At 36.4% G+C, this 22,380-nt stretch overlaps 1 protein-coding gene across 2 annotated transcripts in view; it reads left to right on the top strand.

The window, feature by feature from the left end:
* ACER3 (alkaline ceramidase 3) overlaps positions 1-22,380 on the top strand; it is an 85,929-nt gene that overhangs the window by 14,229 nt on the left and 49,320 nt on the right. Inside the window, exon 1 of one of the 2 annotated variants that reach the window (XM_037523009.2) lies at positions 15,133-15,281. The exons of the other annotated variant lie outside the window; for it this stretch is intronic. The gene's annotated coding sequence lies outside the window, so the exon portion shown is untranslated. Of the gene's footprint in view, positions 1-15,132; positions 15,282-22,380 lie in introns of those variants that run through there. 2 annotated transcript variants of the gene reach the window in all.

Consider the following 22,380-nt stretch of genomic DNA (forward strand, 5'->3'; position numbering starts at 1 on the left):
ATACAATCAGTTGACTTTTTAAAGAAAATTGCTCTCACTAATGTGGGCAGACCTCACCTAATCAGTATAAGGCCTCAGAGCAAATTCTAAGTATTGGGACCTGAGGATGGGGAGGTCAAACCTTTATTTGGCGAGGTCTCCAACTTGACTTCTCACCTTAATGGACCTTCTGTCCTCTCTTTCATCTGTTTAAATATATTGCGTTAATATGCCAGAATTTTTAGGTGTTTTTAGTGGTAAGGTTAGTTGGAGTACCTAGTGTGTCACATAAACTTAGCTTGGTTGCTTTTGCACATGCTGTTCCCTTGTCATTTGTAATAACGCCATTCTGTTATGGATTTTTTTTTTTAAAGATTCATCTACTTATGCATACAAGAATTGAGGTACAGGCCAGAAGTGTTGGGGGGGGGGTGAAAGGATTCACCAGAGACAGAGTGGGGAACAGAACAGGCAGACCCACGAAATACACTGCTGAGGGGAGCAGCGGGCGAGTCAGGAGAGGTCTGCTGCACCATATTGACCTCTCCCCAGCCGAGGATCAAACTCGTGGTACTATGGCTGCAGACAGCTTCATAGGCTGCATCCCAACCTCTTGAGCCACCAGGGAGGCCTGTGGATATGTTTTTAAACCTTGATTGAGTCCTCCTTAAAGAATTTGATTATACTTCTGTCTCCTTTTGAAGACTTTCTGTTGGCTGAATGATAAAGACCAAATATGAGATGAATTGAAAAGGCCTTCTTTTTTTAAATGAATATTTTCATGCATATAAGCAAAGTTAGAAGAATTTTGCAGTATCTGTTGATCTACCACCTACGTTCTATCATTGCTATATTTTTTTTATCATATACCTATCCATTTGTCGAATCTTTTCCCTATCAACTCATTTTATTTTTTGACACATTTCTAAGTAAATTGCAGTCATCTGTATACTTTCCCCTAAATACTTCAACATGCATACCATAAAGTTCGATTTATGTTTTTTTCTTTTGATGTAAAATTTACATTCAATATAATACGCAAATCTTATGTATATTTGCTGAATTTTGAGAAATACATACGTCTGTGTTACCAAAACTCTTATCAGGACATGGAACTTTGTCATCAAGCAGGGAAGGTCCTTATGCTTGTCCTCTGTTGATCTCCACGTTGACCTTTCCCTTCTCCCCTGTGATAACTACTGCTTTGATTTTCCCCTTTTCCCCACCATAGATTAGATTTTCCTGTTCTGTGATCATATAGTAGAATCATATAGGACTTACTATTTAGCATTAGGTTTCTTTCATACAGCAAAAATGTTTTTGAGATTCATTCATGTTGTTGCATGTATTGCATGTATCGGTAGTTCCTTTTTATTGCTGCGTAGTATTCCATTGTGTGACTATACCACAGTTTGTCTATTTTCCTCTTGATGGATACCTGACTCAGATTTTGGCAATTATGTATAAAGCTGTATAAAGCTGCCATGGACATTCTTCTACAAGTGTTTTTGTGGCTATGTATTTTCATTTCTCATAGATAAGTATTTAGTGTTGGTATAACTGGGTTGTAAGATAGTATATGTTTAATTTTATTAGAAGCTGCCAGACCTTTCCCAAAATGGCTAACCTGGTTTTTTTTTTTTTTTTCAGAGGCATGTATTTATTTATTTATTTATTTGTTTGTTTATACATGCACTGGGTACAGTCAGAAGCACGGGAGGGTGAGAGAATTCACCAGAGCCAGAGCGGGGAGCAGAGCAGGCAGAAGGACCAAAGCACACTGCTGAGGGGAGCAGCGGGCGGCAGGAGAGGTCTGCTCGCCATGTGGGACCCTCCTTCGGTGGCCAGGGAGCAGCCGGGGCTCGAACCAGCGCCGCAGAGGCCCCGGGCAGCTTCGCAACCCAGTGTTCAACCACTGCGCCACCGGGGAGGCCCTGGCTAACCTGTTTTTAATTCACAGCACTTGAGCCACATCTGTTCTGACATTTAGTTTCAGTCTTTTTACTTTTCCTGCTTTTCCTTCTTCCCTTGCTTCCCAAGATACTGTACTCCTGCCAAAGCAGGATATTTACATAGACATGTACACTCCTGCACGTTTCGGTGTTCATGCTGTTCCTATGAGTGATATTAATTTTTTTTTTGAAGTCATGAAGTTTTGGAGTGATTTGTTATTCAGTGGTAGGTAACTGAAACAGTATCTGAAGTTGAATTTCTGTTTTGTTTACCAAATTATAGCACACTTTTTATTCTTAGAAGATGAGACTTTAAAAATTAGTTTAGGGCCTCCTCTGGTGGAGCAGGCAGTTGAGCGCTGTGCTGTGAAGCTGTCCGCAGCCTCTGCAACGCCAGTTTGATGCCAGTTTGATCCCCACCGGCCGGCGAGGGTCCCACATTGCGCCATAGACCTCTCCTGTCATGCCCACTGCTCCCCTCAGCAGTGTATATTTCGTCTGTCTCTGGTGGATCCTCTCACCCTCCCATGCATCTGGACTGTACCCTGGCTCTTGTATAAAAATAAATAAAATCTTAAAAGAAATAAAAATTAGTTTAATACTTTTACAGGCCCTTCTATCCAAATATTTCAGTTTTAAATTTTTCATATTTCATTTTATTTATTGTTGCCATGTACTCATGAGTCTCAAAAGAGTGAAAATGTACTTCTTGTTGATTAATGGTTGAAATAGTTGCAGAACCAAAAAAAGCTTTAAGTCATTATAGATGTGGATGCTTGCTCTTAAAGTTCTTTAACTTTTCAGAGCAAACTGATTTTAACAGAAAGTGGAAAGACTGGATGGAGCTAGAAAACAAAATGGAACTCCAAAATCATGCATGTTAACATTTTAATATTGCTCCAAAACCTTTTTTTTTTACAACTGATACTCACTCGTTTATTCTTTGAGACATGATAAGGAAAGAGTCTATATAGGACAGTGTTATCTGAAGGTGAAAAACGGTTTCTAGGCCATTTTACCTTGGGCGGAGCGATTGCTGACCACCCCTTCCTTTTTGAAAGCAAATGTGAGGGCATTCTGGCTTTGTTGTGTGATAGGCTGTTCATCCCTGGAATTGCTTTGATTTTGTCTTGCCAATCTTTGTTCTTTTACTACTATGGAAATGTCCACCCTAAAGCTTGAAAATTGAGAGAATTATGAACTTGTTAAAGGAGAATTTTTACTAGGTTAAGTGCAGTCATCAACTAAACTTTTATCTGCCTGTGTATCCTTCCCTAATGCCATGTTCCTCCCCCATCTGCCCCATCTGCCTTCATGTCAATCAATTTTCTAGCTTTTTACCATTTATGTATTCCTGAAAATATGCTGTTTAGGTTTGCTTTATATTTTATGTAAGTGTAATTATACTATGTCTATATTCTCTCTATATATACACAAACACTATATCTCATCCATCTTTTTGAGAATCCTTTATGTTGATGGTTGTAGATATAGTTCACTTTTACTGTTTTTTAGAATTTCACTATATGAATACATTGATTTATATATTCTTCAGTCATTGGGCATTTTGCTGTTTTTGGGCTTTTATGCTAAGAACATTCTTGGTGATCTCTGGTGTAAATGAATGTAAGAGTTTCTGCATATACTTAGGAGTATAATTGTTAGATTGTAGGGCATGCCCATATTCCACTTCTACTAAATCAAAAGTCTTCAAGCTTTTGCATCTCATGACTCCTTTACATTTTTAAAAATTATTGATGACTCTAAAGAGCTCTGTGAGTTAAATCTATCAGCATATGCCACTTTAGAAGTTAAAACTGAAAAAAAGTTTAAATATATTAACTCTTTAGGAGTCATACTTATGTGATAAGATTTATCCCTGTTGTTGTATTAGTAGTTTGTTCCTTTTTATTTCTGAGTAGTATTCCATTGGTCAATAATACCATAGATTGTCTAATCTCCTTTATGGACACCAGAGCTATTTCCAGTTTTTTGCTATTATGAATAAAGTTTTTATGACAATTATTATTCAAATCTTATACAAGACTGGACATCCTTATATGAGTCTTTTCTTGTGTAAAATCCTAGGAGTGGAATTATCAGGTCATTGGGTTGGTTTGTGTTCAGTTTTATAAGGACTTTTTTCCAAAATGATACACCATTTGTCATTCTTATTGTGGAAGTTATGGGTGTTTTGCCTTCTCGAAAACATTTGGCATTGTCATTCTTTTTAATTTTATCCATTCTGGTGTGTCACAGTATCTCATTGTGGTTTTAATTGGCATTTACCTGATGTCTAAAGATGCTGAACACATTTTCCATGTACTTCTTGGCCATTTGCATATCTTCTTTTATTAAGTGTCTTTTAAAATCTTTTATGCATTAAAATACTGGTTGTCATTTTAATAATAAGTTGTAGGAACTGTGTATATTTTCTGGACATAGATTGTTTTATCAGGTGAATGTTTGTGACTTTCCCCCTCCTCTATAGTTTATCTATTCGTTTTGTTAAATGTCTCCTTTGATTGTGAGAAGTTTGAAATCCTGGTGGAGTCTACTGATCAGTTTTTACTTTTATGGTTATTTCTTTCCTTATCCTGTCTAAAAAGCTTTGCTTATCCTCAGTTTGTGAAGATATTCTCTCATGTCCTCTTTCAGAATTTTTATAGTTATAAGTTACATTTTCACCTGTATCCATTTCAAGTTCACAATCACATATGGTCTGAGGTAGACATTGACATTTATTAGTTTCCCATATGCATGTCCAGTTGTTGTAACATTATTTGCCAAAAATAATGGCAAATAATTGGATTTTTCTGGATTTGTCGGATTGCCTTTGCTCCTTTGTCAAAAATCATTGGGCTGTATATATGTTGGTCTCTTTCTGCGTTCTTCTTCCTGTGCTGTTGGTCTATGTGTCTTTATGCCAGTACCACAGAGTCTTGATAAATGCCACTTTATAGTAGGTTTTTAAACCAGGTATTGTAACTCTTCCAACTTAGGTTTTTTTGAAGATTGTTTTGGATAGTCTAGGTTTTATATATTTCCATACATATTTTTAGAATCAACTTGTCAACTGTGGTGGTTTTAAAAGATGTGAACAAATCCTTTATTACTTCCCTGTTCAAAGAGGTAAAACTTAATTACCTTCCCCAAGTGTGGGCCATATTTAGTGACTTTCTTCTAATAAAATAAAGTAATGGGGTGTGACTTTGAATACAAGGTTAGAAAAGGCTTCTTGAATTTTTTCTTGGATCACTCACTCCAAGGGAAGTCAGCTCTCACATCATTTACTTAAAAAAAAAAAAAAAAGCCACCACTTCTTCCAACAGGTGCTATCGAATGCTAATTCTTCCCAGTTAATATCTTGGACAACCTGGTTAAATGCTAAGCAAAGATTACACCTCAAAATGTACTTAGCCTACAAGTACTTACTACACAGCAGCCTCTTATAGCTCATGTTTGCCACATCTCTTGATAGCATCATTTTCCCTTGTGCTTGATTTAATCTCATGTTTTGTTCATCTTGACCCCTAAGTATATAAAATCCTAGCTCTATAGTAGGCTGTACTATCTAGATTTATGTAGATCATTATCCTGGTTATCATTTCACAATATATACAAATATCAAATCAATACATTGTATACCCAGAGCTATTTTAAATGTTATATGTCAATTATATCTGAGTAAAAAAAGAAAACAAAAACTTGTTTCAAGTTTGCCCCTTTTTTGGTTTTGTTTAGTAATTCATTTACTATTATCTTTGTTCCTCTTACCTTTTTTTCTGTCTGCTTTTTAGATTTTTCTTACTGATTTTTCAGGTATATTTCTTTGTATTATTTATTTATCTAGTGGTTACTGTAGGGAATACAGAGTACCTCCTTAACTTTTCACAACCCACTTCTTGAAAAATATAGAAAACATGCAGAATAAGACACCTGTAAAGTTCCATATGTTACTTATCTTGTTTTTTATGCTATAGTTGTTATGTGTACTATGTCTAAGTATGTTGCAAACTTTACAAGTTATAATAAGTTATAATTTTTTTTAAAAGGTGAAATACTTGACTTGTATTTAACTGTTTTACTATTTCTGATAACTTTCATTCCTGTCTGAGGACCTGAATTTTCCTCTGGTATCATTTTCCTTCAGCAGGTTGAGCATCTTTTATCTCTAAATATCTGTCTTTAATCAATTTTTGGAAAACTTTGGTCACTATTTATATTTTTCTGCCTAATTATCTTTCTTCTGTCATTTAGTTCCAGTTATAGGTGTGCTGGACTGTTTGGTGTCATCTAAGACATCACTAAGGTCTATTAATATATGTTCATTTTATTAAAAAAATCTTTTTCTCAATGAAAGTGCAGGTTGGATAATTTTGATTGATTAGTATTCAAGTTCACTTCCATTTTTCCTCTTATCTCCATTTATAATCAGTGCAGTGAATAGTTTATTACAGATATCATATTTTTCAGTTCTAAAATTTCCATTTCTTTATCCTTTCTATTTTCACCAGGGTTCCTGTGTTCATTATTGTTAGCATAGTTTATTTTAATTCACTGAGCATAGTTATAATAGCTTGTCTAAAGCCCTTGCCTAACTTTTTAATTTCCAGATGATCTTGGGGTCAGTTTCAGTTGATATTCTTTTCATTTGAGAACATGCTTCCTTCTCCTGGTTCTTTATATGTGAAGTAATTTTAGGCTTGATTATGGACATTGTGAACATTAAGTGATTTCTGTGTTTATTTCCCTCTGATGTGTATTATTTCTTTTGTTTTAGGGGGCAGCTATCTTGACTGACTTACCTTGAACTGTAAAGGCATTGAAAATAGGAGATGAGTAAATCTTGAATTCAAGGAATAATGGGAGTGTATGGACAGTGAAATTAGAGATTAGATCAGAAAATTGAGTTAGACCTCGCAGACCAGGAAATAGAATTTTGATGGACTGGCCTTCTGGTACAGGGCTTAATTCCTCTAGCAGTCTATACAGTCTGGCTTTGAATATCAGCATGGTGGTTTTCCTGGCTTATAAAGTAACTACGGAGAGGCTATTTCTGTGAGAATCCCTACAGTGGTTTTATGGAATCAGAACTTAACCCCTTGCTCCCCTGTTCACTGCCCCCCTCCCAACACAAGGGGTTTTCTCTATAATTTATTTCTTTTATTCAACCTCAGCCTTCTAGAAGTCCAGATTAAATAGTCCTTCTTCCTTGAAGTCTTCCCTGGTTTTTCCAGATAGATTTGCTTGTCCTTCTGGGCTCCTTCTACTCTTTGAATATGTTTTATATTTATACTTGATTTTGTTCTTGTTATCCCCTTAGATTTAGAGTTTTTTAAAGCTCAGTTGACCTTTGTGTTATCTTGTACCAACAATCCTTGACAAACAGTAGGAATTCAATGCATGTATTGAATGTTTGGATATTTTAACTTTTTTCCAAGTTATATAAAAAATTTTGACATAATAAGCTACATTTTTTTAAAGCATGCAGTTTGATAAAATTGCTAGATTTACTATTGTGAAGTCATCACTACAATCAAGACATTGAACATAGTCATCACTCCCTGAAGTTTCCTTGCCTACTAACCTTTCGTATATTTTGTACATTTTTGGTTGTCTCAGGTTGGAGAGTAAATCTGGTACTTGTCACTATACCTTGGTTGGAAATATAATGTGCATTACTTTTAATTCTGTCATTTTATATAGCCTACCTTATTTTTTATTGCTCTGTTGGAATAGTCTTTCTTACTTATATGGCAGACATGCTGTATAGGTATCTTTATAAAATTGCTCTTCCACTCTGAAACTGTTCAGTCAGTAAGTTGTTTGCGTCTTCAGGAGATTGAACAAGACATGGTACTAATTCAAAAAATGACCTGAATCGGGCCTCCCTGGTGGCGCAGGGGGTTAAGACACAGCACGATAAAGCTGTCCACAGCAATTGGAGCATGAGTTCAATCCCCGGCCAGGGAGCTAGCCCACATGGCACAATACACCTCTCCTGTCTTGCCCACTGCTCCCCTCAGCAGTGTATTTCAGTAGATGTGCCTGTTCTGCTCCCCACTCTGGTGAATCCTCTCACCCCCTGCACCTCTGGTCTATACCCCAGCTCTTCTATGTATAAATAAATATGTTATAAAAATGACCTGTATTTAAGCTATATATATTGAATTTATGCCTTAAGATCTGTTTTGTCTTTTACATGGCATATGTTTTTTTCTTGTCTTTGACCTTCAGCTATTTTATCTTAAGCTATTGTGTGTCTTTATGTTTTAAGTGTTTATCTTTTGTATACCATATAGTTGTTCCTGGTCTTTTAAAATTTCAGTCTCACTTTTTATCTTTCTACTACATTTACTGTGATTACTGATAAGTCTTACCTCTTTTTAATGCTTTTTATTTATCCTATATTTGTAAGGATTTTCTTCTTCCCTATGTTTTTCCTTCTATGATTTTGTTAGATTTTATTTTATTCCCTTCTCCCTTCCACTAGTTTGGAAGCTGCTGATTTGTTCTAGTTTTGCTCTTTTAGTGATTACATTAAAAAAAAATTTTAATGTATGTGTAACTTAAAGTCCAAAGTTACTGCTTCTTTCCTTTTATATAATTCAAGGAATCAACTTTAACTTTGATTATACTCTTCATAACTGATATTCTATTGTTATGCAGTATAACCTTCTGTTATTCTACCTCTATTTACTGCATAACAGATTGCTACAAATTTAGTGGCTTAAAGTTATACAGATTTATAATTTTATAGTTTCTATCGATGATTAGCATTGACCTGGCTTTGCTGGATTCGTTGCTTAGGGCCCCACAAGCCTGCAATCAAAATTTTATCTGGGACTGTGGTTTCATCTGAAGCTTAAATAGGGAAGACTCCATTAATAGAGTTCAGCTCCCTGTGGTTGTAGGGCTTAGGTTCAGCTTCTTGCTGGCATTAGTGCAGTGGCTGTCCTCGCTTAGCTCCTGGAGGCTGCCCTCAGTTCCTTGCCAAATTGGACCCTGAAATAGGCAACCCACAACATGGTAGCTTGATTTTTTTTCCAAACCAATAAGCGTAGAGAGATTTCAGCAACATAGATGTTACAATCTCATGTATTGTCTTCACATACACATACTCACATCTAGCGTGTCAGCTTGCTATATTATATTGGTTAGAAGCAAGTCCCAAGTTGTGTCTATACATGGGGAGATTTACACAAGGTATGGGTACCAGAGGGTGACAGTCAAGGGGCCATTGTAGAATGTTTGTCATACTCCATTTTTTATATTTTTATTGTCCCCCTGCCCCCCGTAGCCACGTCAGCAGAGATTTATTTATGCATATAAGAACTAGGGTACAGGCCAGAGGTGGAGGAGGGGAGGGGATTCACCAGAGACAGAGTGGGGAACAGAACAAGCAGATTGACTGAAGTACACTGCTGAGGGTAGCAGCAAGTCAGGAGAGGTCTGCTGCTCCATGTGGGTAGCTCCCTGGCCAGCCAGGGAGCGAACTCTTGCTGCAGAGGCTGCGGATAGCTTCATAGTACTGTGCTTAACCCCTTGCACCACCAGGGAGGCCCTGGCTATTTTGGATAATATTTTCTTCCATAGTTATTTTTTGTGGCCTTTATTTCTTTAAACATAGCAAATATACTTGTTTAATGTTCTGTATGCAGTATGCAGTAATTTCAGTATCTTTTATCTTTGCTTGTCTGATTCTATTCTTACTTCCTTATAGCTGTATGTTTCCTCATGTGTTGTTGTGATTTTTGACCACAAGTTCATTTTTCTGAAAACTTGGGAAATCTGAGGTTTATTAAGTTGTAAAGACTCTGAAGATAGGGGCCTTATGGTCTTGTTCGTTGCTGTATCCCCAGCACTACATGAGACTTTCAGTAAGTATTTATTGAGTGATGAATTATGTGTGTATACTTCACACAGTGTTGTCATTATTTAGATATATATCTATATTCTCCATTATATTGATGATGCTTCAGGTTACAAAATTTTTTAGTTTTCACTCTGTATCCACCACACTTAGCACAGTGTCTAATACAGACTTATGTCTCCACAAATATTTGTTACACCAATGAGGAATTGCTAGATATTTATGCCCTAGATTTTAATCTAGAGAATAAAAAAGATTTATTTTTGCCAGATTGTCATTCTGAAGTTATTTTGGTAAAATTGATGCTGCTAGAGAAGCGATGATTCAATTTAGATAATCAGTACTGTGTCTCGATGATGAGTGATTAAAGCAGAATCCTTGTCCAGATTGAACTACAAACCCAGAACTTTAAGTTCGGTGTCACTGAGGCTAATCACATGATCAGCTTATTCAAGTACTTAGCGATTTCAGGGCATTATCAACATATAAAATATTCAGCTAACTAATATTTACTGCAAATCTGTACATACACACACACACACACACACACACACGTAATTTTGCCATGTGTTATATTGGCTGCTAAGGACCAGAAGTATAGATAGCCTCCCCATGTTTTTCTCACCCATATGTCTCTTCCAAATATCTCTTCTGTCTCTCTATGTCTCTCCCCCACATGTCTCCTTCCAGCAGTATAATGGTGCACATCTATCGTAGAAGGAAGTGTCCAAGTATGCATGTGTTCAATTAAAAGACAGGTATGGCCACTTAATTCTGCCTCTAGTTCCTAGCAGCCCAGCATTTAGGAAGTCAGTTCTATAGCATGCTGGGAGTTATTATTTTAGCAGTCTGATCTCTTCTGCGTACAGATGGGAGGTAGAGTCCATAAAGTCATTAGGAATGGAGTTCATCCAGGATGTCAGTTCACTGGCTCAGAGTTTGCATCTTATTTTCCTCTAACAGTAGGAGGAACACGGTTTTGTTGTTACAGAGAAATACCATGAGATTGAATCCAGATATTATCACATAGTAGCTATAACACTGGAAAATTTCTAAATCTTGCTGTATCTCAGTTTCCTGATATATAAAATAAGAATGATAACACACAGCTCACAAAATGATTTTTATGTTGAAAAAAAATATGTAAAAGAGTTACTAGCATGCTTCCAGGAGTATAAACTCATAGATGTTAATAATCTTCTTTTTCTTCTATTATCAAGTTTGCGTGATTCTTTTTCACTGTGTCATTCTCTTTGTTTCAAAAGATAAATTCAAAATCAAGGTTAAAAATAACAAATTCAGTATTTAGATTAAAGGTTAAGGACAAGGCCATGGAAATATTCCTGGTATGTATGTGTGTGAGCGTTAATGGCACTGTGCTATTTTAGTTGGATCACAAAAAAACCTCTGTTTGCTACCATGGCACACTTGTCTTGGATGACCTATCTTATTTTCCCTGATTTTTTTGTAAAGCAGGTTTTTTTCAGACCTTTAAAAACTGACACTTGGGTGATGAATACCCTGGGAAAAAGTCTTGTTTCAGTGGAACTTAACCAAAAGGACCTGGGGAAAAGTATAACATTTCACTTGAGAGATTTGGGGATTTAAAAAAAAAAAATTAAACTCACATTTTATAATCCTTAAATTTTTATTTAATTTTAACACTTAAGGAATTTAAGTGAAATCAATTATAAACCTACTTTTCACTTACTGTGTTCCCTTGGAATAAATTATTTAGTTGTTTATACTGTTAAAAATGAGATAGTTCTATATATAAACAGGTATTTATTTTCAAAAATAGTTTCACAGGCCTCCCTGGTGGCATGAGGGGTTGAGTATCAGCACTGTGAAGCAGTTCACAGCCACTGCAGCACTTGATCCCTAGCCAGGGAGGTGACCCACATGGTGCAGCAGACCTCCCCTGCCTCTCCCGTTGCTCCCCTCAGCAGTGTATTTCAGTCAATCCTCCTGTTCTGTTCCCCACTCTGTCTTTGGTAAATCTTCTAACCACCACGCGCTGCCCCACCCACACACACCTCTGGCCTATACCCCAGTTCTTATATACATAAATAAATAAAAATAAATCTTTTAAAATATATAAATAAATAAATGTATGAATGAATGAATGCAGGGGCCTCCCCGGTGTCTCAGAGTTAAAGTGTCAGCACTATCAAGCTATCACCAGCCTCTGTGGCATGAATTTGATCCCCAGCCAGGGAGCTACCCACATGGCACAGCAGACCTCTCCTGTCTTGCCCGCTGCTCCCCTCAGCAGTGTATTTCAGTCAGTCTGCCTGTTCTGTTCCCTACTCTGTCTGGTGAATCCTCTCACCCCCTGCACTTCTGGTCTGTACCCCAGTTATTCTGTGTAAAAATAAATAGATAAAATCTTTTTAAAAATGAAAATTCTTTAATAAATGAATGATGCAGAAGCTATTATGACTGAGTAAGCTTTGTTGGGATACAGAGGTATTACCTTAAACCCTCACATTATAACATAGACATGTGATTGATGCAAATTTTGGTGGCAGCATAGTCCAATTGACAGTCCTAGACCTAGGCTTTTGTCTAGTTCTGTCTCTTACAGGTTAGGCAAGTCTGGAGAAGTGTATCTTTTTAGTGCAAGTTTCTCTAGTAAATGATGAGATTATCTCTTTATAGGATCACCTTTGGAATGCATTATTAGTGGATATGGAAGTATTTATGAACCATAAAGCAGTACAATATAAAGAAAAGTTTATTAAGGGTTGCAAGGACATGACCTGGGCCATATGATTATTTCACATTCATGAACATGTACAGTGCACATTCCTCCAAGGCTTTTATTTAAAGGTGAAAGATATGGTACAGTAAGAAAGAGTGCAGATGAGCATTGTGACTGTGGGTGACCTCGAGGGACAAATTCCTTAGGACCCGTACTTCATTTGTAGATCCATTTCATGTCTGGATCACCAACCAAGATCTAGATGATAAATCTTGGCTTTAAGAAAGTTTAAGAGCCCACTGGGCTATGTAAGTCACTCTTGTCATGCAGTCAGACCCGGCTGGTGAACCGGTTCTCTCAGATGAACACCATCAGTACATAAACTGGTTCTTTTCTAGGGGACAGATCATTTAAAGTGGTCGTGCAGAGATAATCTGATGGTGGGAATAGAAAAGCGGAGAATGTTTGGGGACAGATTATTAAAATTATCACATGATATATTTTAATGTGTTCCAACTTTACCCTATAGCTTATAGAACATCTTTTTAACCAGTAGTTGTCAATTAATTTGATTTCAGAACTCCTATACTCTGAAAAATTAATAAGAACCTAGAAAAGGTTTCGTTTATGTAGATTCTATCAATATTTACCATATTAGAAATAAACATATCAGCTCACTTCTCCGACAGATCCACTTTACTCATTTTCAGAAAAACAATTTTCTGGAACCTAATAGCAAATAATCATAGTTCACCTGTCAGTTCTTCTTTTAAGTAAAAATAATGTTCCCTACGAGAAGGTCTAGTTGAAATCACAACTTAAAACAATCACACAAATGCTTTTCCTTGAGACAACCATCACACTGTAATATATAGTAGAAGTTTTTTTTTTTAAATATTTATTTATTTATACTAGCACTGAGTACAGTCAGAAGCGTGGGAGGGTGAGAGAATTCACCAGAGCCAGAGCGGGGAGCAGAGCAGGCAGAAGGATCGAAGCACACTGCTGAGGGGAGCAGCGGGCGGCAGGAGAGGTCTGCTCGCCATGTGGGACCCTCCTCCGGTGGCCGGGGAGCAGCCGGGGCTCGAACTGGCGCTGCAGAGGCTGTGGGCAGCTTCGCAACTCAGTGCTCAACCGCTGCGCCACTGGGGAGGCCCTATAGTAGAAGTTTTGAATGCAAATTTCTATTTCATTACAGAACAGATTAAAAAGATGTGTTCTCAAGAGTTGCGATTAATACAATTAGAAGTTTTATTGCTCAAAGGCATTGTTAGTTGACACTGGCTTTTTAAACACATACATACATGCACGCGTGCACACATACACTCATGGTATTGAGTGAACACATGATGATAGTATGACATAATATAGCTTGATTGCTACTGCTTTGATTTATGCAAAGGTGCCAACAATTGAACCCACCATTGCTTTTGTGCTAGTAGTGCAGATGCCAATGCAGTGACTAATGTAAATAACTCTTAGTATTACAAAAATAGTTTGACTTCAACAACACCTGAAAGGGTGCCTGGCCCATAGTTTGAGAACTGTTGTTCTAACCCAAAAAAGATTTGTCCACTTGCACACATCATATTTAACTGTTAGCTTTGGAGTCTGTTACTTTGTTGAGAAATTTATTACTTTGTAGAGGGTTTAAAGGAGTATATTTTAGCAGGACTTATAAGAATATATAATTAATCATTTCAAATGCACCCTACTGTATGCACAGACATGTTTGAAATCCTCATTGATGTCCTTTCCAACTACTAAATGTATTTCCTTTTCTCTTAAAGACTCTTTCAAACAATTATGAAACTCCTTATGCTTTAGGTAGCAGGGAAAATATGAATTCTGAGAACTCAGTTGTGCCAAGATTTCAAGACGGAACCACAGTTTATTAAAAAATATAAAGGGGCCTCCCCGGTGGCGCAGTGGGTTGAGTGCAGTGCTTTGAAGCTGTCCACAGCCTCTACAGTGCAGGTTTGATTCCCGGCCAGGGAGATTCCCACATGGCGCAGCAGCTCTCTCCTGTTGCACCTGCAGCTCCCCTCAAGAGTGCTTTGGGTCTTTTTGCCAGTTCTGCTCCCCACTCTGTCTCTGGTGAATCCTCTCACCCTCCTGTGCCTCTGGCCTGTGCCCCAGCTATTGTATATAAAAAAAAGAATATACAGATTTCTGAGGGAAATAAGGTACTTTTTTGGCCTTTTCAATACTATAAAAAGCAAATTAATTTAGCAACTCATACTTATTGACACTTGAATATGCTAGCCACTATGCTAAATACTTTATTAAGTATTATGAAATATATGTTTAGGAAATATTTATGATGATGTCCCTGCTTAAAGTTATTTCCTCCTTTCTTCTATGGAAAGAAAACTGCTATCTTTCTTCACACCTCTAACATTTTATTAGTTTTTCAGAAGAGTAGTAATTATTGCTTGCTTTTTGGTTATCTTTTGCATAACCAATTGGCAGTACCTATTGGGAATATATTCTTTCATCATAGAGAAGACTCTTATGCTCGTCAAATTCATGCCTTCTCTCTTCCCCATCTCACAGCCATCTTAGTTCATGCCCTCATTATGACATATTTGTACTCATCCAGTAGTGCCATTATTTGTTCTCTTCCTACCACATCTAGTCTTTCAGACTTACCTTAAAGTTACTTGTCTTTTTATCATTCTTCTGCATCATTTGCTTTCCATTTGCTCCCTGTGGGATAGAGTTCAAACTTTTTGGAGTTTGCTAAGAAGGTCACAAACATGTTACCCAGGTTTGTCTTAATTCCAGTTTATCTTCGTACCTTTATCTCTCAGTACAACTTGCCCCTAGATATAATTTAAGTTACTTTACATGGTTTCCCAGGTATGTGCTTTCCTGCTTTTGTACATTCTTATGTTATCTCTGCCCTGATTACTGTTCTCTGTACTTGTCTAACTGCTGTGAGAGGGCTACTCAAATATTATCTGTTCTGTGAAATTTTCATCAGTTATACCAAACCAACAGATGATTTATTGATACCAATTTGTATTAGCCTTGATTATGGGTATTTCTTTCTTTTTTTTTTTTTTCAAATGAGGTAATAGGTATGTTGTATTTCTTATTGATGTTACATTCATTTGGATTTCCTTTATGAAAATAATGTTTTTCTCATTAGACAATTATTTCCTATTATAGAACAACTGATTTTAAATCTCGGGATTGTCACATTATTTTTAAAAACATACATTGCACTTCTATCTTTTGCACATTATCTATTAAAAAAATTTAAAACCACATATTGTAAAAGTGAAAATGTTCATATTAAGTTCACGAGGAAGTATGTTTAGGTTTGGGAAGAAAGGCCAAGTAAGAGTAATTGAAACTTTCTTTTTAGGACCCAGCTCAAAAGAGAAAAAAATCTTCTAATCACTTTGCTAAATAGTCAAACCCTTCTTGCAGCTCTTACTGTTCTGATCTCTCATCTGGCATTCAGCACACAATGCCTTGCATACATAGCTCTTTTTCACTAGATTAGATCAATAGATTTTTATGTCTTCTCAGTTAAATTTTTTTAAATAAAAAAATAAATTTCTTAAGAGTAGTAGTCTTACATTCATTCAATCATTCACTAGTAAATGCTGAGCATGTACTATGAAAAATGCTATAAGGTAATGTAAATGAAAAGCAGACTCTGCCAACTTGCAGATTGAACTAGTACCACATTTACAAAAGAGTAAGATAATTACAGCCTAATGCACATTATTTTAGATGTAGTTCAATGATGATGTAATGGAGTTGTTTTCTAATCCTACTAAGGACACATTCACATTTTAATGATTTATTTTCGTTAATATTTTTACAGTGGCATAAAAAAATTCCTAACTGCCTTAAAACATACAAAAAAATTTTTTTGAAGTAGCTTTCTTATATGTAATAGGCTCAAAAGGAAAAATATTTTTTTCTGACTGCAGTTCTGCTTCAAAGTTACTCTGTTCAAGACTCTTAGGGATTCCTCTCCAAAGATTAGTGAACCTTTTTTTTTTCCTTTAACAATGTCTAACTGCCATTTACAGTTAATGATCTATCATTACTTTTAAAAAATGATTATGCAGTTAAATTCTATGGATCCACCATAATTTATGTAATTAATCCTGGACTGTTGAAAAGTTATGTTATTTTCAGGTTTTACATTGTAAAAACAAATACTGTGAATATCTTTATTAGTTTACTAGGGTGGCCATAATAAAGTAACCCAAACTGGATAAGTTAAAATGACAAAATTTTATTCTTTCACAGTGAAGGAGGTGAGGTCAGAAGTCTGAAATCAAGGTGTTTGTAGGATTGGTTCTTTCTGTAGACTCTGAGGGAAAATTGTCCCATGTTTCTTTCTTAGCCTCAGGTTACCGCCGGCAGCCCTTGGTGCTCCTTGGCTTGTAGTGGACACAGCACTCCATTCTCCGCCTGCCTCTTTGCATTGCCTTCTTTTTCTGAGTTTCTGTGTATTTTCTTCTTCTCATAAGGTCATCAGTCATTGGACTTAGTGTCCACCCTAAGATCCAGGATCATTTCATCCTCAAGATCTTTTAGCTAATTATGTGTACAAAGACCGTATTTCCAAATAAGGTGACATTACAAGGTTCTTGGTGGACATGGATTTTGGAGAGACACTATTCAAGTCACTACAACATCGTTTTTTTCAATAATGAGAAATAACTGACATCACATTATATTAGTTGCAAGTGCACAACACGGTAATTGATACCCAACACATATGTTAAGCATACAAAGTCTAGTCAACATCCATCACCATAGCAACAAAATTTTTTTCTTATAAGAACTTTTAAGATGTACTCTTGGTAATTTTCAAATATTCATTATAGTATTATTACCTGTAGTCACCATACTGTACATTACATTCCCATAACTTATTTATTTTATAACTGAAAGTTTGTACCTCTTGACCTCCACCCATATTTTGCCTGCCCTCTACTCCTCAACTCTGGAAACCATCAGTCTGTTCTCTGTGTCTAAAAGTTTAATTTTTTTGTTTCCTTTTTGGTATTAGATTTCACATGTAAGTGAGGTCAAGTGACATTTGTCTTTCTCTGTCCAGCTTGTTTCATTTAGCATAATGCCTTTAAGGTTTACCCATATAGTCTCAAATGGCAAGATTTCCTTCTTTAATAGCTGAGCAATTCCTCTCTATATATGACACGTTTTCTTCTGGGCACTCAGGTGGCTTTTTTTTTTCCTTTCCCAAAACTGACTTTTTAAGAAATGGTGAAATTATTAGAATATTATCAACCTTGCCTATAATTTGTATTTGGGTGAGAATACAAAGAGATTGTGTTCTACAGTATAAAAATACCATAGTTTTCTGACTTTTAAGATCCTTTAAGTGAATCCAAACAGTATTTTCCTCAAGAAAAGAAGAAAATATTTTAGTACCCTATTATGTGATCTGTGAATGATTCTCTGATTTTTATCAACAGAAAAAACCTGTTTTAATTCAATTGTCTGGAAGCAGTTAACTCTAAACACAACTAAACTCTAGTAATGTATCCTTTATTGTCTACCATCCATTATGTTAGTATTTTAAATTTAAATTATCAAATAATATACCACATTGTAGAAAATATAAGAGAAAAAAAATCCATTTCGCCATCTTCAAACACTGACTCTTATTTTGGTGCTTGAGGAACCCTCACTAGCTGTAATTTTTCCAAGTCGTGATTGTTGAAAGCATAGCTTTATAATTGTGCCAGTTATCAATTTGTTACCCCTCAACTTCAAATTCATCATTCAGTGCACCCTCTTTGGAAATGAACATGGGCCCTTTAATGTTTCTTTTGACTGCTGGCAGGATGTTCAACTTTGTCAGTAGAGGTACTGAAGAGACTTGGCAAGAAGAAGGGATTTTCCTTTCTGGTTCTAGTGTGCTGGTGTGGTGGCTTCTCTGGTGTCTAGTTCTTACAGGACAAGTGACTTATTCAGCATCTCTCTTATACAGTGTGAGACATCCCCCATGCACAGATCCTGAGGGTTGGTCAGCTTCTCCAGTGCCAGCCCCTACATAGTGCTGCAGTCAGCAGCTCCTACTGACTGTTAGCTCCCTTGTCCATGTGATAAACTTTCCCTGGCACATGGGAGGGCAGATGAAGGACAAACTCTTATGGGTGGATTTTTAATAAACTGCAAGTGGCACCACATCAGTATTTCTTCTGCTTACTGTGGCATGATTGTGCCTCTCCCAATTGTGCCATTTTAACCTGGGATGGGGCCTCTTTTAGTGTCTTATCTTAGTCTTAGGGGTAGTGGTTGCACCTTACACCTGCTATTCTGTAGTCTGTAGAATTCTCTTCTTAGTAGCCAATCCCTCATTACTCTAACTTCTTAAAGTTAATGATTCTTTGTAGTAAACATTTCCTGTTCAAATTCCGCTGTGCTTTATCTCTTCTGATTGGACTATCTTGACATAGCATTTTTTTTAACTTTTTTTTTTAAATCTGTGACCATTTTATGTGCATTATTTTATTTAGCAAGGTGAAAATTAGCTAAAGTTAAATTAGTTGAAAAGTTAAATTATATATCCCTTAATTACAGAACAATTGCATTCTTTAAATCAGGTCTTCACTAACAACTTTTATTCTTTTTGACTTTATTTTCTTCATTCATTGATCTGTTCTTTGCTTTGTGGTTAATCCTTTTTGTGTCCTGTTGACAAAAATCATTGCCACCCCAAGGTTATGAATTGTTCTCTGATGTTTTCTTCTAAAAGTTTTACTGTTCACATTGATGTCTGCATTACACCTGGAACTTATTTTGTGTAGAAAGTGTGAACTTAGGGTCCAGATTCTTTTTTTTCCCATGTAAATATCCAGTTGATTCAGTATCGTTTAAGGAAAAGGCCTTCTTTTCTCCACTGCACAGTAGGTCACACTTGTCATAGAGCAGGTAACCATAAACGTTAGTTTGTTCTTAGAATCTTATCTGTTCTATTTGTCTCTCCATGCTAGTGGACTGTGATAACTAGTAATGTAAATAATAAAGGGTTTTTTTTTGTTACTGAAGATGGATGATAAAGTCCAACAAGTAAAATTTGTTGATGATAAAACTGGATGATACACATTAAAATAGTACATTTTATGACATATGAGTTATGTCTTAATAAAGATGTTGTTTTTAAAAAACACAATGCAAGAATGGAAAATGTGGTTGTAGTACAAAATGTAAACCCTTGACACTGAAATATTTTTCTGCCTTTGGAACATTCTCTCTGATTTGTTCTTACTCTGTCACAGTAGACTGTATTTTTGGTTTGTAATTCATCTTTCTAATTTGTAAAATTTTTGTATTATCCTTAATTGCAGTTTTAGGATCATCCCCAACCTCCCTCCTCCAAGTCATTTTAAATGTATTTCAGACTTCCATAGTATTGATATTTCAGCTAAGCTTAATATTATCTGTGTATTGGACATGTTTCATTTCCTTTATCTCAGCCATCAGACAAGTTTTCATTAATTTGAATCCTGGCACTCTTCTGAATGGCACAATAGTCAACATCTTCTTCAGGTTTACTTAAAGCTATTGCTAAATCCTCCTTGGAGATATAACTTTCAACCTGTTTGGCTCCCCACCTTATATTTCCACACTCCATCTAGGTAAATTACTTTGCCATTTGTACAATTTGAGATTTACTGAAAGCAATATAATAAGTTATTCTGCCCACTACAAAAATCAAAAGGCAACCTGTGGACTGGGAGAAGATATTTGCACATCAGATGTCCAAAAAGAGGTTAATTTCCAAAATATATAAAGAACTCATACAAGCCCAAAACAAAAATAACAAACTAATTAAAAAAATGGGCAGAGGACCAAATAGATACTTTTTCTAGAGAAGACACACAAATGGCCAACAGGCACATGAAAAAAAAAATGCTATTCAACATCACTTATATAAGGGAAATGCAAATCAAACTCACAATGAGATATCACCTCATTTTGGAGTCTTTTGTGGTTCCATACGTATGTTAAGATTGTGAAATAGGTCACTGAAATTTTTATAGTGATTGCATTTAATCTATAGATGATTCTAAATAGTATGGACATTTTAACAAAATAATTATTCTGATCCATACACATGGGATAGTTTCCCATTGTATCTTCTTCACTTTCTTTCATCAAAGTCTCACATGTTTTTTTTTTGCTTTTTTTTTGTTTTTGTTTTTAAGATTTTATTTATTCATTTATACAAGCACTGGGTACAGTCAGAAGCAATGGAGGGTGAGAGAATTCACCAGAGCCAGGACGGGGAACAGAACAGGCAGACCGATGAAATACACTGCTGAGGGGAGCAGTGGGCAGCAGAAGAGGTCTGCGTGCCATGTGGGACCCTCGCCAGTGGCCAGGGATCAAACTGGCGCTGCAGAGGCTGCGGTCAGCTTCACAGCCCAGCACTCAACCACTGCACCACCAGGGGAGGCCCCAAAGTCTTGCCGTTTTTAGTGTACAATCTTTCACCTGCTTGGTTAAATTTATTTCTGAATATTTTGTTGTCTTTGATATTATTGTGAATGGGATTGTTTTATTTCTCTCTGAGACATTTTATAGTTAGTGTATATAAGCACAACTATTTTCTGTATGTTGGTTTTGTATCCTTCAGCTTTACTGAATTTGTTGGTTAGTTCTAGCAGGGTTTTTTTGGTGACGTCTTTTAAGATTTTCCATATATAAAGTTATATCATTTGCAAACAAAAATAGTTTTGCTTCTTTCCTATTGGATGCCTTTTTATATCCTTTTCTTTCATGGCTAGGACTTATTGTTCCTTGTTGACTAGGAGTGGTGAAATGGGCACCTTTTTCTAGTTCCTGATCCTAGAGGAAATGTTTTCAGTCTTTCCTCATTGAGTATATTTGAATGTGGGTTTGTCATCTATGTCCTTTATTGTATCGTAGTATGTTCCTTCTATACCCACTTAGTATGTTGAGTGAGCTTCTCACTAAAGGATGTTTTATTTATTTATTTTTTTTTGGTCAGATGCTTTTTCTGCATTAAGATGATCGTGTGAATTTTATTTTATTTAAAGATTTATTTATTTATTTTTCATACAAGCACTGGGTATAGTCAGAAGTGCGGGAGGGTGAGAGAATTCACCAGAGTCAGAGCGGGGAGCAGAGCAGGCAGAAGGACCGAAGTACACTGCTGAGGGGAGCAGCGGGCGGCAGGAGAGGTCTGCATGCCATGTGGGACCCTCACCCGGTGGCCAGGGGTCGAACCGGCGCTGCAGAGGCTGTGGGCTGCTTCCCAGCCCAGCGCTCAACCACTGTGCCACCGGGGAGGCCCTGAATTCCATTTTTCACTATTTTAATGTGTTACATCACATTTATTCATTTGTATATGTTGAATTATATGTTGAATTATTCATTTGTATATGTTGAATTTGTATATGTTGAATTGCCTCCGAGGAATAAAATCCCACTCTCTCATGTGAATGACCATTTTAATATGCTGGTGAATATGGTTTACAAATGTGCTAATCCTCGAACAACATGGGTTTAAGCTATGCAGGTCCACTGATTTTTTTAAGTAAATACACCATTGACCCTTGTGCCCACACGGTTGAAATACTGTGTGAAATCTCCACACTTCTTTCCACAGGGGCTGGGCCAGTCTCAATATCCAACAACACACCAACAATGTAATAGAGTTTCTTTTTCTCAGCACCCTCCCCAGCACTTGTTTGTGGTTGTTTTGTTTTGTTTTGTTTGATGCTGGCCATTCTCACAAGGTGTGAGGTGGCATCTCAGTGTGGTTTTGATTTGCATTTGCTGATAAGAGATGAAGAACATTTTCATATCTCTGTTGGCCATCTGCATGTCTTCTTTGGAGA

Source organism: Talpa occidentalis, unplaced genomic scaffold (genome assembly GCF_014898055.3).
Source record: "Talpa occidentalis isolate TD23 unplaced genomic scaffold, MPIMG_talOcc4v2.1 talOcc4.3, whole genome shotgun sequence".
NCBI lineage: Eukaryota > Metazoa > Chordata > Mammalia > Eulipotyphla > Talpidae > Talpa > Talpa occidentalis.